Source organism: Mustela nivalis, assembly GCF_964662115.1.
Source record: "Mustela nivalis genome assembly, chromosome: 2".
NCBI classification, from domain to species: Eukaryota; Metazoa; Chordata; class Mammalia; order Carnivora; family Mustelidae; genus Mustela; species Mustela nivalis.
The window spans coordinates 28,364,753-28,379,594 of record NC_139021.1 but is presented as its reverse complement, the minus strand read 5'-3'; positions in this window follow the sequence as shown (position 1 = coordinate 28,379,594).

The following is a 14,842-nucleotide window of genomic DNA, read 5'->3' as shown; positions in this document are numbered from 1 at the left end:
TCCTCTCTTCCCATTTGATCCTCTGCTCCATTTCTTATATTCTACATATGGGTGAAACCATATGATAATTGTCTTTCTGTGATTGGCTTATTTCACTTAAGCGTAAGACCCTCTAGTTCCATCCACGCCGAAGTAAATGGTAGGTATTCACCCTTCCCATTTCCTCTTTCCCACCCCAGTTAAGTCTGTTTTGTAAAGTTGTCTACACTCCATTTGTCACCTCCATTTCACATCTCAGCCATCCCTACAATTTTGTGGGATTGTTTCTGCCTAACCTAGTGGTTTTATACTTTTTAGTGCACCCCTTCCTTAATCTTGCTGTGACATCAGAAGCTGTTGGCTACTTTCTTCTTGAATCTCTTCCCTTAGGGTTAGAGACTCGATCATTCCTGACTCTCCTCCTTCCTCTCTGAACTCTTTCTTGGTGCTTTGGTTTCCTTTTTCTGTCTACTCTTGTTTTATCTCAGAGGTCTAGCCGTGGGCCTCTAATCTTTCTCCAGGCACCGCCCTCGGGTAATATTATCAATTCCCTGGACTTCAGCTACCAACATCCCTGACTTCTCTTTGGAGCTTCAGACCTTTCCTTTTATCTTAAATGCAACACGGCTTAATCTGGCTCCTCAACCTGACTCAGTGTCCTTCTCCCCAGTCCTGCTACTCTGTTTATGTTCATCCAGTGGAAATTTAGATCTAACTTTTCCTTAGGAAAATTTTCTAATTTTCCTAAATTTCCAGTGCAAATTTAGATCTAACTCTTCCAGTTGCAATTGGTGATGAAGACCCATAAGTTCTAGTCCCCAAATCCTCTCCCATATCATTTTATGGTCCTTAACGAGACAGCCACGATGGCCTTCAAACCAGGCAGGCATCTTGCCATCATTCCTGCCTCCTTCCATCCACTGACCGAAACGTATCCAGAAAGATTTTTCTCAATTCTCAATCACAACTCTTTCTTGCTGAAAATCCTTCCATGACTTTGCAAGATCTTCAGGAATTGCCAGATGGCAGCCCATGAGCCACACTCAGCTATTTATGGTACTTAGCTGGCAGAGTTCATCAAAAACCTGAATTTTTAAAATTATGAATACTGTTAGAAAGAGCACATGCTGTCTGGTCTAGAGTCCTCTCTATTGTCCTTTATGCATGTGGCCTCACTCTCTATATTACTAGTCTAGTTTCTGCATAGATCCTCGATCTCACCAACTGGGTTAGCACAACATCTAAAACCTTTCCTGACGTGGCCTGGCCTGGCTAGTCTCATTTCATGCTCTGAACTCAGGTCTGTGATGCCAAGGCTCATGTTTATCCACTGCGCCACGCTAATTTATGTCACTTCTTTGACTGCTTGGGTCTGTGAAATGTGAAAGGCCAATGTTGATAATAAATGAAGCAACAGGGCGCCTGGGTGGTTCAGTGGGTTAAGACTCTGACTTTGGCTCGGGTCATGATCTCAGGGTCCTGGGATCGAGACCCGTGTCGGGAAGCAGGGAGCCTGCTTCCCCCCGCCTCTCTCTCTGCCTATCTCTCTGCCTACTTGTGATCTCTGTCAAATAAATAAATAAAATCTTTAAAAATAAATAAATAAATGGAGCAATAGATTCCAATTATGAGGAAGAAGTGTGTGTAGTGCGCATAGATAAAAAGGACAGGGAAACAAAACAGGTGAGTCAAGATAGTCGTGTGGGAATTGCATCTAAAGATATGTTATCCCACTTATTTTTTGGCACCAGGCTTAAGGCAGTAATTGATTTTTCGACCTCTGTGTTTTATTCATTATGATGGCTTTAGCACAATTCTGATCCTCAGCAGGCATTTAATAAATGCTTACTGGATACTCCGTTTTTGTGGAAGCTTGCAAAAAAGTGGCTGCTGTCCTATTGCTCCTAGGCTACGGTTCCTTCTTTTTTCTCTTTCAGTGAGACCATTGGGTACTTACCAAGAGTGGACCCAATATATCGGCTTTCAGTGTACCCTAAATCACCTTAATGCCAAAGAAAGTAAATGCGGAAGAGAAGTGTGCTAGGGATGGTAAATCCAGAGAGAGAGGATTATACACGAAAATAAAGGAAGAGAATGCTTTCTCCTTCCCCTTTACTTGTCTACCACTTGGACACAAGTTACACCAATAATGTAGGTGTCAAGAATATTAATGCTAAGACTAATGACATGGCAATTGTAAATACAGAGTTGAGAAGCTATCATTTCCAGGGAATGTGGAGGCAATTTCCTTGTGCCGTGCCCTGAGTTTAAACAGCTTGGCTGGCCATCGCTTCTATCATCTTTGATCTTTCCTCATCTCGTGAAGCAACTGGGGGATTACCGTTCACATCCCTCTTCCAAAATTCCCAAACCCACACAGACCACAAAAGACTAAGGCTCCAACTTCATGAGACACAAGAGTCATCTGGAAAGCCTATAAAATACAGATTCCTGGGTCCTCCCATCCCGTGATGATAGGTAAGGGCAGGGCCAAGGTATCTGCATTTTAAACAAGTTTTCCTGAGGATTCACAAGTAGACAAACACCATTCTCTGAAACTGAGAAACAATTCCCATTATTTTAGGACCATCTTAGGATTCTCATGTTAAGTACCATAAATCTGCTCTCAGGCTTGCTCTAATCCCATCGTGATTAACATTTACTGTCCCCGCTGCTAAGTGTTTCTGTTATTAAATGGTAAAAAATTTTGCTCTTGCCCTCTTTGTTACAGTCACCACACCTTCAAAGAACTATTTCCCTTGTGCCCTTCATTTGTAACCTGTATCACTGGGTACTTACTCTGCAGCTGAAGCAGCTAAGCACTTGAAATACATATTCCACAACAGTGCCTGGGTCCCCTACTCATTAAAATGATACTAAAGTCTTAGGGTCTTTTTTTTTTTTTTTCTTCACAGCAGGTTGGCAGGCATTCAATTATAGAATAATTCTGTACTGCAGCTCACTTTAGTTGAAGCCGTTCATCTCCATTCTGATTATTATGTTCAAAGGTTTACTCTATCCAGATGCCAAGTTTCCTCAACTGGACAAAAGCAAAGCAGAAATAGTTCTGTTTGGCAAGGCCTGGCAGATTTTTGGAGGTCTTGTCCTGTCACAGCAGGGCACTAGTCAGGTTGTAATTTGACTTAATTGTTCCTCCCACAAACAGCAACAATGATTACCTCCAGGTCACTGGCACTCGAAGAAGAATTTCTTCCCAGCCACTGTAAAAACCAAAATACTTTCCACAAACACCTTACTCAGGATTCAGCTGCAGAGAATCTTAGAATCTGACCAATTAGGGGACTGACCCGGTATATTGTTTAATGGGTTAAGTCACAAACTTGCCCATGTATCTGTGTGTGCACATTAGCAACACGGAAATAACTGAGAAATCACTGGTCTCCCATAAAACCACCAGTGTTCTCGACACATAATTTGTTCCACCTGCCATGTTTACAAGGCACCCCAAGGAGAACTAGAGTAAAACCCGGCAATCCATCTGCCTCCCAGCCTCAAGGGGTAATTATAACCTCAACTAAGACAGAGGAATGCACAGCAGGCTGCTGTGTCAGGTGTGCGACGGAGGGACTGACTGACTTACCCACGTCCTGAGCTTTGTCAAGGGTGGCTGGAGTCACGGTAGGAAGACAAACCCAATGCACTACCACCAAAGCGAAGGGAGAAGAATGGACAGGGAACTCATTCAGTGGGCCACCCGGAGGACACAAATCACAAATAGGGGTTTGAACACGTGTTACAACACAAAACAAGGGAGCAGGAGTGTTGGGCGGAGGAAGATGCTGGCATGGTATCCTCTCAACCGCTGGTTACAAGGACTGTTTAAAAGTAAAGTGGGTGGGCCCCTGGCTGGCTAAGTGGATGAAGTGTCCAACCTTTTGAATTTGGCTCAGGTCAAGGTCTCAGGGTTGTGGGATGGAGCCCTACAGTGGGAGGAGGGGGGCGGGCTCAGCTCTCAGCGGGGGAGTCTGCTTGAGATTCCCTCCTTCTTCCGCTGCTCCTCCCCACCCCCCACCCCCGCTCTCTCTTTCTCTCTCTCTCCCCTCCTCTCTAAAAATAAATAAATAAATAAATAAATAAATTGTTCAAAAAAAGAATAAAAGAGGGGACATGAAAGCATGTTTTGTTTCTATTGACTTACTATTAAATGTACTTCCTTACGTATGCTTCTTCTTTTTTTTTTTTTAACTTTAGTTAATATTTACCAAGAATATATAATATTTTACTTGCCATGCACACTAAATAGGGCCTGGCCTCCAAGACCATACAAACTTAACTATGCCCAATTAGGGTCACAGTGACGAAGACTAAATACACACTGTAAAGGATAGACTGCTTTATCAGGAGAATGATGTCGGAGTACAAAACGTATGTGCCGAGGAAGTGCACAAAACAGGCATATCTGCAAAGAAAAGTCTGCTAATAAGAAGCTATTAAAAAAAACGCTCTTTGGGGATACACCCCAAATGAATTGCAAAAGGTCACACACAACTCCCTTCTCTGAAATGAGAGAGATACAACATACAAATTAGCATATAGAATATCAAGTCATTAAATGTTCCTTGTCAAGACTCCCAGGGGAAGATAAGGGGAAGGCAGTGGAGTGGGGGAGGGGATGGAGAGAGTAGGCAAAAATGGACACGTCACTTTGAAAATACACGGTTCCCGGTCTTTTCATTTCACAGATCAGTAAAATTAAAAGAAAAACACAATGTGGAGAACACACCAATGTGGAGTTGTCATTTGTTTTGCTCAACTTTAACCACCACCCACCATCATGACTTTTGTTATGACATTATAAAACAAAAATACAATATACTATCTAAGGAATTAGGAAAGCCAGACTCTCAAAATGAAGGATAATTCTTTATATTAGGTAAATTTAATTTCATGTAAACTCACCACATCCTTCTTTTAAAAACTGAAGATCTTAGAACATACGATGTTCTTCATAATTAATGCCTTTGATACAAATTTGGGGACAGAGTCTCTAGTTTGCAGTTCTGAAAATGTACTTTTCAAATTAAATTGCGTCGTGTTCCTCCATAATTTCACTACCTGATGGTAAGACTCCCCCTAACTCTGCACGTTCTCTTTCGCATTAGTGAACGTGATGATTTATAAAGAGCACAAGCTAATGCCGAATGATCACTGTGAGGCTATGAAGCTACAGGAGATCTCTAAATTATCTTAGTTTAATCCTAGCAGAGGATGGCATTTTTAACGTTTGCCTGTACCTTGTTCTCTAACTTAAACGCCACCATGAAGCCAATACATATTCCGGCCTCAGTGTTAAAGTGGCTGGATTAAAACAAGCTATTTCCCCCTGCTGGTTGGACATGTTGTACATTCTCTACCTCACTGCCTGCAGCTTTAATGCTCCCCATAGTACCAAACCCATTTATTTCCCATCCACCGACTGACCTCCTAAAGCATCATTAACACGCCCCCAAAGGGGGCTCCTGTCAATTTTCGTCAGCGCAGCACTCAAAGCTGTCTTGGGGCCTGTGGGGGCTCCATAGGAAAGGAAAGCAAAGAAGGAAAGGCACTGACCCAAACCTTGGGGAAGCACCAACATAGAAAGATGACGCCTAGGAACAGAGTCATCCATCCATCTCGAGACCGGATGTGAGGCTCAAGGCAGAAAGACAGGTTTACAGATGCTCATAATTAGGCGCTTCTGCCACTCAATTCACAGCTAGTTAATGGCAGAAGGATCAATATCTACTTTCGATTTTCATGTACAGCATTATGGCCTTAGTGGGAGGCAGGTCTCTGGGGAGGAGAGATCATCTGAGAATGGGTCTTGGGCAGAGTGAGTCATAACCAAAGTTAATAATCTTATTGGTTTGCCTAATATATTTTCTAAAATATATGTGGAGGTTTTTTTGTTTTGTTTTGACCATCTTTTTTTTTTTTTTTTTTCTTCCTAACACTACTCACCCTGAAGGCAGTCATAGAGAAAATGATTATGCGGAGAAAATATCAGGAAAAAATGTGGAATGGAGCTATGTAAACAAAGTGTGTCAGTTTGAAATGACATCCTCTGGGTACATCCACACTCAAACAGAGTGAATCCTGAGCTCCAAAATGGAGTCTAAGCAAACAGCACTGCCTTCTGCAAACATAGTTCCAGGTTCTAGGTATCTTTGTGTTTTCTTCTTGCAAGAGTATCAAGCAAACCATCCGTGGGTCTCCATTTTAAACTAGATTCATGTAATACCAATGGCAAGAAACAAGCTTTAAGGCATTTTGATAGAATTTTTTCAGAATCAAGCAGAAAATCTGAGACTTTACAGAGAAAAAAATGTTGGCAGCATAGTATTCCTAATGTACAATTTATGCATGGGACAGAATTATTTCATGAAATTATGCAAGGAGTCCAAAGCTGGACTTTAAAGAAACCTCAAAAAAGACATTGATACTAAAAATATTAGAATACTGTATCTTGCTAAATTTGGGAATTAATCACAGCATCTTCATCCACATGTCCCTTTGCATACATGTGTGAGCCTTCTAATTAAATGTTCCCTAAATAAACCCTAAAAATTATCCACTATGAAACATTCAGAAGACAGTTATTCTTTTAAATTTTACCCAATTTTCTAATACTTCTCAAAGAATATACAAGTCATTCCAAGTCATGTGCTTTAATGGGTTGTAATGGGCTCTGTCATTGATAATGGTGGCACCTTCAGAAGCTATGAAGAGATTTGTGCTTTTGCCAGATGTGCTCAACAACTTTAAGGAAACTTCCTTAACCATGCACCCAAACTGACATCGCCAGTTTATCTTTTTAAGAACCATCATGGATTAAGCACCTCTATAAGCCAGGCACTGTATTAGGAGTTCCTTTCGGTCTCATTCAACATTACAGCAACTGTACAAGGTTGATGTTACCGTCCCATTTTATGGATGTAACAACTGAGGCCGAAGGAGGTTAAGCCACTTGCCCAAGGTCATTCAGCTTGTAAATGGTGAAAAGGTCAGAGATTCCATCAGGTCTGGCAGATTACAAAGCCTGTGCTCTTTTCCTCTAAACTACAAGGTCAGGCTGGCCCTGGGATATAAACCTCCTTGATCCTGACCTCATTCATTAGGAGTTGTTTTGTTTTTGGGAATTCTATAATCAGAAGTACACAGCCTTATTAAGGTTGCTATTATAAAAATGCAAGCTAATTCATTTCCCAGATTTATTAAGGAGTCGTTTTCTAAACAGTCATTGAAACCAAAGTCAGATTTCATGTGGTAAATTATAAACTAGAATAACATAGAAAAACAGGTGCAAATGTCCATCAGGGTCGAACCATATGAAACTGCTGTATGTGAAGGTCAAAAGTGCCAAAAAGGTGCAACCTATCACAACTCATCCTAGTAACAGAAGTGTAGACCCAGGCTCTAAGGGGCACACCCCGCTCCATTCACAGTGCACCAGCAGAGCTCACACTCCATGACTGGAGGGCTTCCTTGGGTACTATACCTGAGCAGAAGCTGTTGCTGCTTATGGTCCTCGCCGAGCGCCCAGAGCTGCTGGCATTGAACTCTCTGCTCTCTTCCTCAGAGAAGGGAGACTCAGAGGCTGGGGACACTTTGTGCTGTTGCTGGGGCAGATGGGGCCGCAGAATCAAACGGGGAATTCGGCTTCGGGAAATCTCCTTCTCATGATGCTGTACTCTCTGCTCCTTCTCAAAATTGGACATTAAAAAGAAAACAAAAGGAAACTTGTTTCCCCCTCTTAACCTCTGTTTGTCCCTTCTGGGCTCAGTGTCTAAGAAATCACATTTCTGAATATTGAATTTTCACAGAGCAGTCCTTATCTCGGTTGCTTAAGTGAACACCGAAACTCTGTCTAATCCTTCCAATCTATTGAAGAGCACATACTTGAGTGTGGACACACACACACACACACACACACACACACACGAACACTTTCCATTAGCAGAGAAGCCATTCCATTCACCTATGCTATGCCTAACTCACCTTCCCATTCTGGCTTTTTCTATCACATTCAAGCTTCTGCTTCTCTCAAAGGCTCTTTATTACTCAAAGCACTCTCTGACTTATTCCTTGATTTCCTCTAGACTTCCATTTTGCTCTCCCTGAATTAGCTGTGACAATCTGATTTCTGCTTTCCTATCTGCTCACTAAGTAGACCCCTATACCTGGAACAATTCTTTCCTGATAGATCATGCGGACTTATGTTTCAAATCCCTCCTCTTCCGGCCAGGATCTTAATTATTCATTAATATCCTGGTACACAAGGCTTGTTGCCAACAGAAAAGCAAACAAAAATCCAATACCCAGTAAGATGGCTCCACCTTTTACACCATGTTTGGCTTTTGTTTTCCTTACAGGACACCCAGGAGAAAGAGTTTTCTCTCTCTCCTTAAAAAAACACAGCATTAAACACAGAGGGTGATATCTTGGTTTTAAAAATGCATAAAAAGTAATATTTTGGCAAGGTTTTCCAATTTTCAAAGAGTTTTCCTAACCATTATCCCATCTGACCTTTACAACCCGGGCCATAGAGAGGACCCCAACTTAAATCCCTATTTACAGATGAGGAAACTGAGGCTAAAGCCTTAGGCAACAAGGCATATCATCTAGAAGCAGAAGGAATCTTAAATTGTGTTTCAGGGTCACCACCACCCTGCCTTATTAAAATGGATTCCTAGGAGGAGCTCTTTGCAAAAAAACTCACCGCTCCCTCCAACCTCTGCAGCTGAAAAAGGCCTTTCCATTGGGTAACAAATACTATTAGGAAACATGACCTCCTGCCCATTTCCACGACGCTTACCAGGAAGGGTCGCTGCCAAAGTAAACACCTCTGGGAGATCTGCAGAGTGCAGGAGTTGAAGGGAAAGCCTCCGCCTCGGGGAACTCCTGAGGTCGCTCAGGCGTCCACCCCATCCGGGGCGAAAACCGCACCCAGCCTCGGGATTTGTTCTGCACATCAGTCCCCCAGCAGGTCTCACGTCAGCCACTCTCCGCACACCGCAGACCCTGAACCAATGCTGGGTCGCTGACATGCAAGGGACCTATTTCTCACTCACCAGAACACCCAATCCTTTTTATTCACATCACACTCCGGACATCCTCTGAGAGCCAGATCCCAAATCCCCAATTTCAGGAGGCGGGATTAACCCTCCAAAGTCAATCCTTTAATCCTCATGTCCACCCCTCAGATCTTTTCCTCTAGTGCCATCTTCCCATCTCCTGGGTCTCATCATCTGAGCAAACGCTCCTCTGCCCTCCCAACGTCCCCACTACCTCCATGTCCCCATCCCCCGCGACTCTGAACGCCACCCCTCCAAGCCCTCACCTGGCTCGCCCGCTGCCCCGCGGCGCCCACTTCCCCTGCTCTCCCGCGCCCGCGGACGCTCTCCCCCGCGCCCGCACGACGTGCCCTCCTCACCTTGGTCTCTCGAAGGGGTCCCATCGCTCTGCTGCCCACCGGGTCCCCGCGCCGCCGCTGCCGCCGTCCAGGAGGAGGCACCTGCGGGCACGGGAGCGAGGACACTGCGCTGAGCCGGCGCGGGTTGCGGGCGGCGGCTGCTGCGGGGCCGACACGCCGCCGCCACGGCCACGGCCACCGCCACCGCCACCGCCGCGGCTCTCTCGGCTCCGAGGGCGCGCCCCGGCGCCCCGCCCCGGCCGGACACGTGGTGCCGCGGCCGCTGCCCGCCGCCGCTCCCCGGGCGCCGCCGCCTCCCCGCCACCTCCCTCACCTGCCGGACCCCCGGGTGACTCGTCGGACACCCCGACCGCCCGATCTCGCCGCGGGCGCTTCCCCCCAGCGCCGCGCGCCCCTCCCTCTCTGCGGAGCCCGACCCCAGGGGGCTGGCCAGGGCCGCGAGCATCTCCAGCCGGGAAGTGCCCGACCCCCTTCTCTTCGGCACCTGGGGTCCGGTTTGAAGAGGGTACACGTCTGATAGCAGAGCGGAGAAAAACTGCGACATCACCGAGGGCCAAAATGGAGAAAGTTTTCCCCTCGCGGCCCCTCCCTGTCAACATACAGCTCCCCACAATTACCTCGCCCGAGAGAGATGGGGCGGGTCCCCCTGCTCCCGGACCCCAGCCAAGCCAGTGCTGCAGGACTGACACAGCATCTCGTTCAGGGATCTCAGAGGCCGATTCTCCTCGGGGGATTTGCAACAGAAGGGCCAGGGAAAGAACCGTGAGGCCGCTTCCCAAGGACTTGGGGGAGCCAGACTGTTTTAAGCTTCAGAGCAGCCTTTTCTCCATCTCTGCCCCGCAGCGGCTGGGAATGGGCCCCGGGCACACTGCTAGGGGAGGGCCACTACGTTTGAACTCAGAAACCCGGGTGCGAGGCAGCACTGGACTCCCTCCCAGCTGAGTGCGTTTATGGTAAAGTTGACCTCTCTGAACTTCAAAGTTTATGCTCCTTAAATTGTGGGTTGACAATAATATCTACCTCAAGGGTAGCTGTGAGGATTAGAAGGGGCAAGCTAACAGCTGTACCCAGTTTATGGAACAGAACTTTACAAGGGGGTCGTGAAGTCAGGTCCAGGTCACCCTTCAGTATTTGCTGAGGCCTCCTATCTGACAGGCAGAAAAAGCATCTGTGAGGCAGACAGATTTGTTCAACTGAGGAGTTAAAATAGAGATCATCAGCTGGGTCATGGGCCTTACTTAGGACACCTGCTATAGTTAATATTTCTAGTGATGGAACTCAACTTACATGATAACTTAGATGCCCTTCATTCAGAATTGGAGGAAATTCTAAGCAGCAATGTGGATGGGAAACAGTCTGATCTTACCCCCAGTGTTGTACACGAGGGGACTGTAATCCTTGAAAATTGTATTTGAGCCACCACCATCCCCATTTGACTGCCCTCCAAACAGCATTTTTCTGAGTCTTTCCAATTTCAAATCCAGGAATAAGCAACGTGAGTCGAGAGCGAGCCTGAAAATAGTGAAATCAATATGCCCTTTTCCCATATCCCTAAGGAAATTTTATCCCATACATCTTCATGTCTTTTCAATCTACTTAGACTTCTTAAACAATGAGCTTGGTCATCTTAGAATTCTTTATTTGGAGGGAGGAGTGATTAATTCATACTTTCTATACCTGCACTGTCTTAGATAAAGACTTCAGGAAAAGTGATGATCCAGGATGATTCCTACAATCGACTATTTCCAAAATTATGAGCCCAAGGACATATACTATGGCACAGGAATAGACTGTTAAGGGCAAACGGTGTTTCTGAATTCTCTACTGAGAACTGAGAATTGAGTCTAGGGGCCTAAGAATAGAAACACCGTGCACTGAGCTGTCCCAATCAGAACCTTATTCTTGACTTTTTCATCTCTCATGTGACCCCCACGTAGCAAAAACCACAAGTCATCCCCATGCTACTCTAGTAATAATACCTTGAATCTGAATACTTCTGTCCACTGTTTAACTCTACGGTCTTCATTTAAAATCTAAACCACAAACATCCCAGATTATTGCAGTAGTGGTCTAACAGGAGTTGCTTTGCTTCCAACCTTGTCTCTTCTTCCTTTCTTGCCAGTTTTTAAATTTTTCCACAAGGCCTCTCAGAACAGCCAAATAAAGTCGTGTTTCTTTATTAAGGCTCATTAATGACTTTTCGGTTGTTCTCCCAAGTAGTACTCAAAATCCTGAACGTAGCACAGAGGCATTTCAGAATCTAGTCTTGTTTACTTCTCTGATCTCATTTGTTGCCACTCCTTGTGCACCCATCCCCCACCTCCACCCCTTGGCTACTCTGCCTCCCCACACACATGGATAACTAACTCAAACAGTAGAACTTTCAGTTCTCTGGAGGTGTCATGTTTTCTTTTTCCTTTAGACTGTTCACATGCTAGTCCCTTTGTCTAGAGCATTTCTTCCACCTCACTCTCCTTAATCTCCTACTAGACTCCTAAAGATACATAAATTTCACTTTAGAGACAGCTTCTTCCAGGAAATCTCCCCTGATCCCTCAAGGTCTGTCCTTGCATATTTCCAGGATACCTGTTTTTAATGTACCCCAGGAGAATTGATATGCTCTTCTATCAGAATTCCCCATTTATCTGTCTCTACCAGGAATCACAGGCAGTGCCTAGTACAGGTCCTGTCATACAGTAGGCACTCAGTACACAATAGTCAAATGAACAAATGCATGATTGACTGAATTCTCGAAGCCCATAGGGTCTCATCAGTACAGCATAAAGAAAAGAGACCAAACTTCTGTTTTGCAAATGACTCCTAAAGCTGCTTCCAATATGTCTTTGTATTTGATGATGGGGTGTGTGCCTAAAAAATCCAACATGTGTTCAGTGAAAGCTTTTACTGCAGAAGTGCAGGCAGTGAGAGGCTGTGTGGTGGCCCTGCTGTCACCATAGCAACGCTGCTGAGGGAAAGGCTGATGATTTAGTGTTCTAACGTCTCTTAGCTCTGTACTTTTGGAACCTAAGCCTGTTTTTCTGCTGTTCTATAAGGCAAGTTGTACAAATGATAATATCTATGCCGTCTTTAGTTTCATTCAAGTGTTTCTCAAGTCATTAAGAATAATGTCTTATAACGTTTGTGTTACACCATCAAAGAGATATAATCTAATATAGTGTATTATATTCATCTTTCATTTGCTTTAAAATACTCTAATGCATCATTTCTGTTTCTAGTTACTTATTTTGTTTTGTTTTGTAATTTTGCAGTTTTTCCTTTAGAAATGAATGTAATGCTGGTTTTTAGAGAATACTGACTGCTTTAGAAGGCTAGAGCCCTTCAAGATTATAAATAGTATCCCTGCCCAGGTCTCGGAAAGAATAGGAGATAGAATGTTATAGATTGGGGGGGAAAGAGTGTGTATGGGTAATTACGCCCCCAAATAGGAGATATATTATTTAATTCTTTGTTTATGTAAAATTTATAATTAAATAAATTACATCTTTCATTTACATAAAACTTTATATTTTCAGAGCTCTTTCACATATATAATCTCATTTGAGCCTCACAAAAATCCTGTGAGGGGCATGTGGCCAATCCCTGAAATCAGATGTGATAAAGAACAGATTTTTATCTATAGGAACCTCCCCCCCCCCCATGCAAACTTAACAGAAAAGATAATACATACAAATGCACTGCAAGGAGAAAACGTCTGCACCATACAACCGAGACCCATCACAGCCCCCGACATCCGCTCTCTCTCACGGCTCACCTGCGTATGCTGAGGGCTTCTCTCGACTCAGTCAAGGCTGACAAAGCACCATCTCCTAATCCTATCAGCTGTGGGAGCTAGCGCTGCCTTCTGTCTCAGTGACCCGATGTTGGGTGATCTGCACAGCAACAAGAAGCAGCTGACGTGCTTCACAACACGTCATGAGGAGAAGAAACTGCATTCTGGAGCATCCTGGGATTTTTTTGTGGTGGGGTGGAGACCCATATTTTTCTTACCGGGGGAAGAGCTGCCCATTTTCCCTTAGAAGCGTGTGTGAGTGATCAATGCTCCTCTTACTGTATGTGTGTTATTGTCACTATATGGTTAAGGGATTTGGATGCTGTAAAACTGTAATGAGTAGAATTCTTCAAGATCACTCCCTGAGGAGGGGGCCCGGAGAGTAGGGCACAGAGAGGGCAGTGGGTAACCTGCCAGAACTACCAGTGGGTTCACAGTGTGTCAGTTATCTCTGCTCTGCAAATGAGTCTTCAGTGAGAGGCATCCTTCAGATGAACAGGAATTAAGGGAAAGTCCAGGTAAACAGGGAGAGGCTGAGGGTTGGGGACTTTAAAGGATGATGCGGATATAGTCTTCCACCTACCCAATGGGGTAGCAAACATGAGGTAATCCTCCCCAAATGCCATCTGCTCCCTGTGGCCTTTTGCCCATTTTTGAGAATAGAGGGAGATACTAGCCAAAGAACAAACTGGGAACATGTGTTTGAACAAGTACGTATATACTTATTGGGACAGTAGATTAGAAGGACTGAAACTAAGATGCACTGGAAAGTATGAGAGTAAAGGTTGTCATCTGGATAGGAGAAACTGAGTCGTGACATTTACCTAATAAAAAGCTTCAAATGACTAGACAAGACAGCAAATGTGTGGGTCTTACAGACTTGTAGAAAGGGCAAAGAAAGTTATCTCTATGGTAGGCATAGGAAGGCCTAAATCCGGAGGCTGAATTCTGAGCTGAGAAAAGTTCACCCTCCATTCTTAGGAGAACAAGAGACCAGAAGCATGAGAAGCACAGGGTAATTAAAAGCTGCCTGAGCCCAGTGGGAGAACTCCCTACGGAGAAGATGAGGCTGAAACTCTTTTCATATGAAGCAGGGGCAGAGCAGGTAGCCAGGTTAGAGGCTCTGAAGGATTCATTCAGCATCCACATCAGTCTTGGTTTAGAAAAGAAATTTATAATCTGTGTTCCCAGAAACGAGATCTGTGGCTAGATTTGAGTTACACTAAGATAAAAGAATCTGTTCTCCATTATATCATTTATTTCCATGATTTTGTGCTTGTTTTCCGCTCAACTTTCAACTAAGTGTTCTTCTTATTACTACTCATTTATTTTTGTAATTTTGCCTTTATTTCTGCTAAAAGATGGGAGGAGGAAGGATTTTTGAGATTGTCTACTCAAAGGGTGCCGGTAGTATTGCAAGATGGAGCAGAGTGCCCCTAGCGGCCAACTTCTATCACAGCAGCTGCAGAAGTCCAGGGGAAACCAAGAAGCACCAAACCCCAGGGGAATTTGGGAGTGGGGTGGGGGGAGGGGTTGCTTTATTTCCACCTCCTAGGTCATTGCTGTGAACCCTCTTCCCTCATCACCTGAAATCCTGTGACCTAATGAGTAAATTTAGCCCCTGCTAAATTTCCAATACA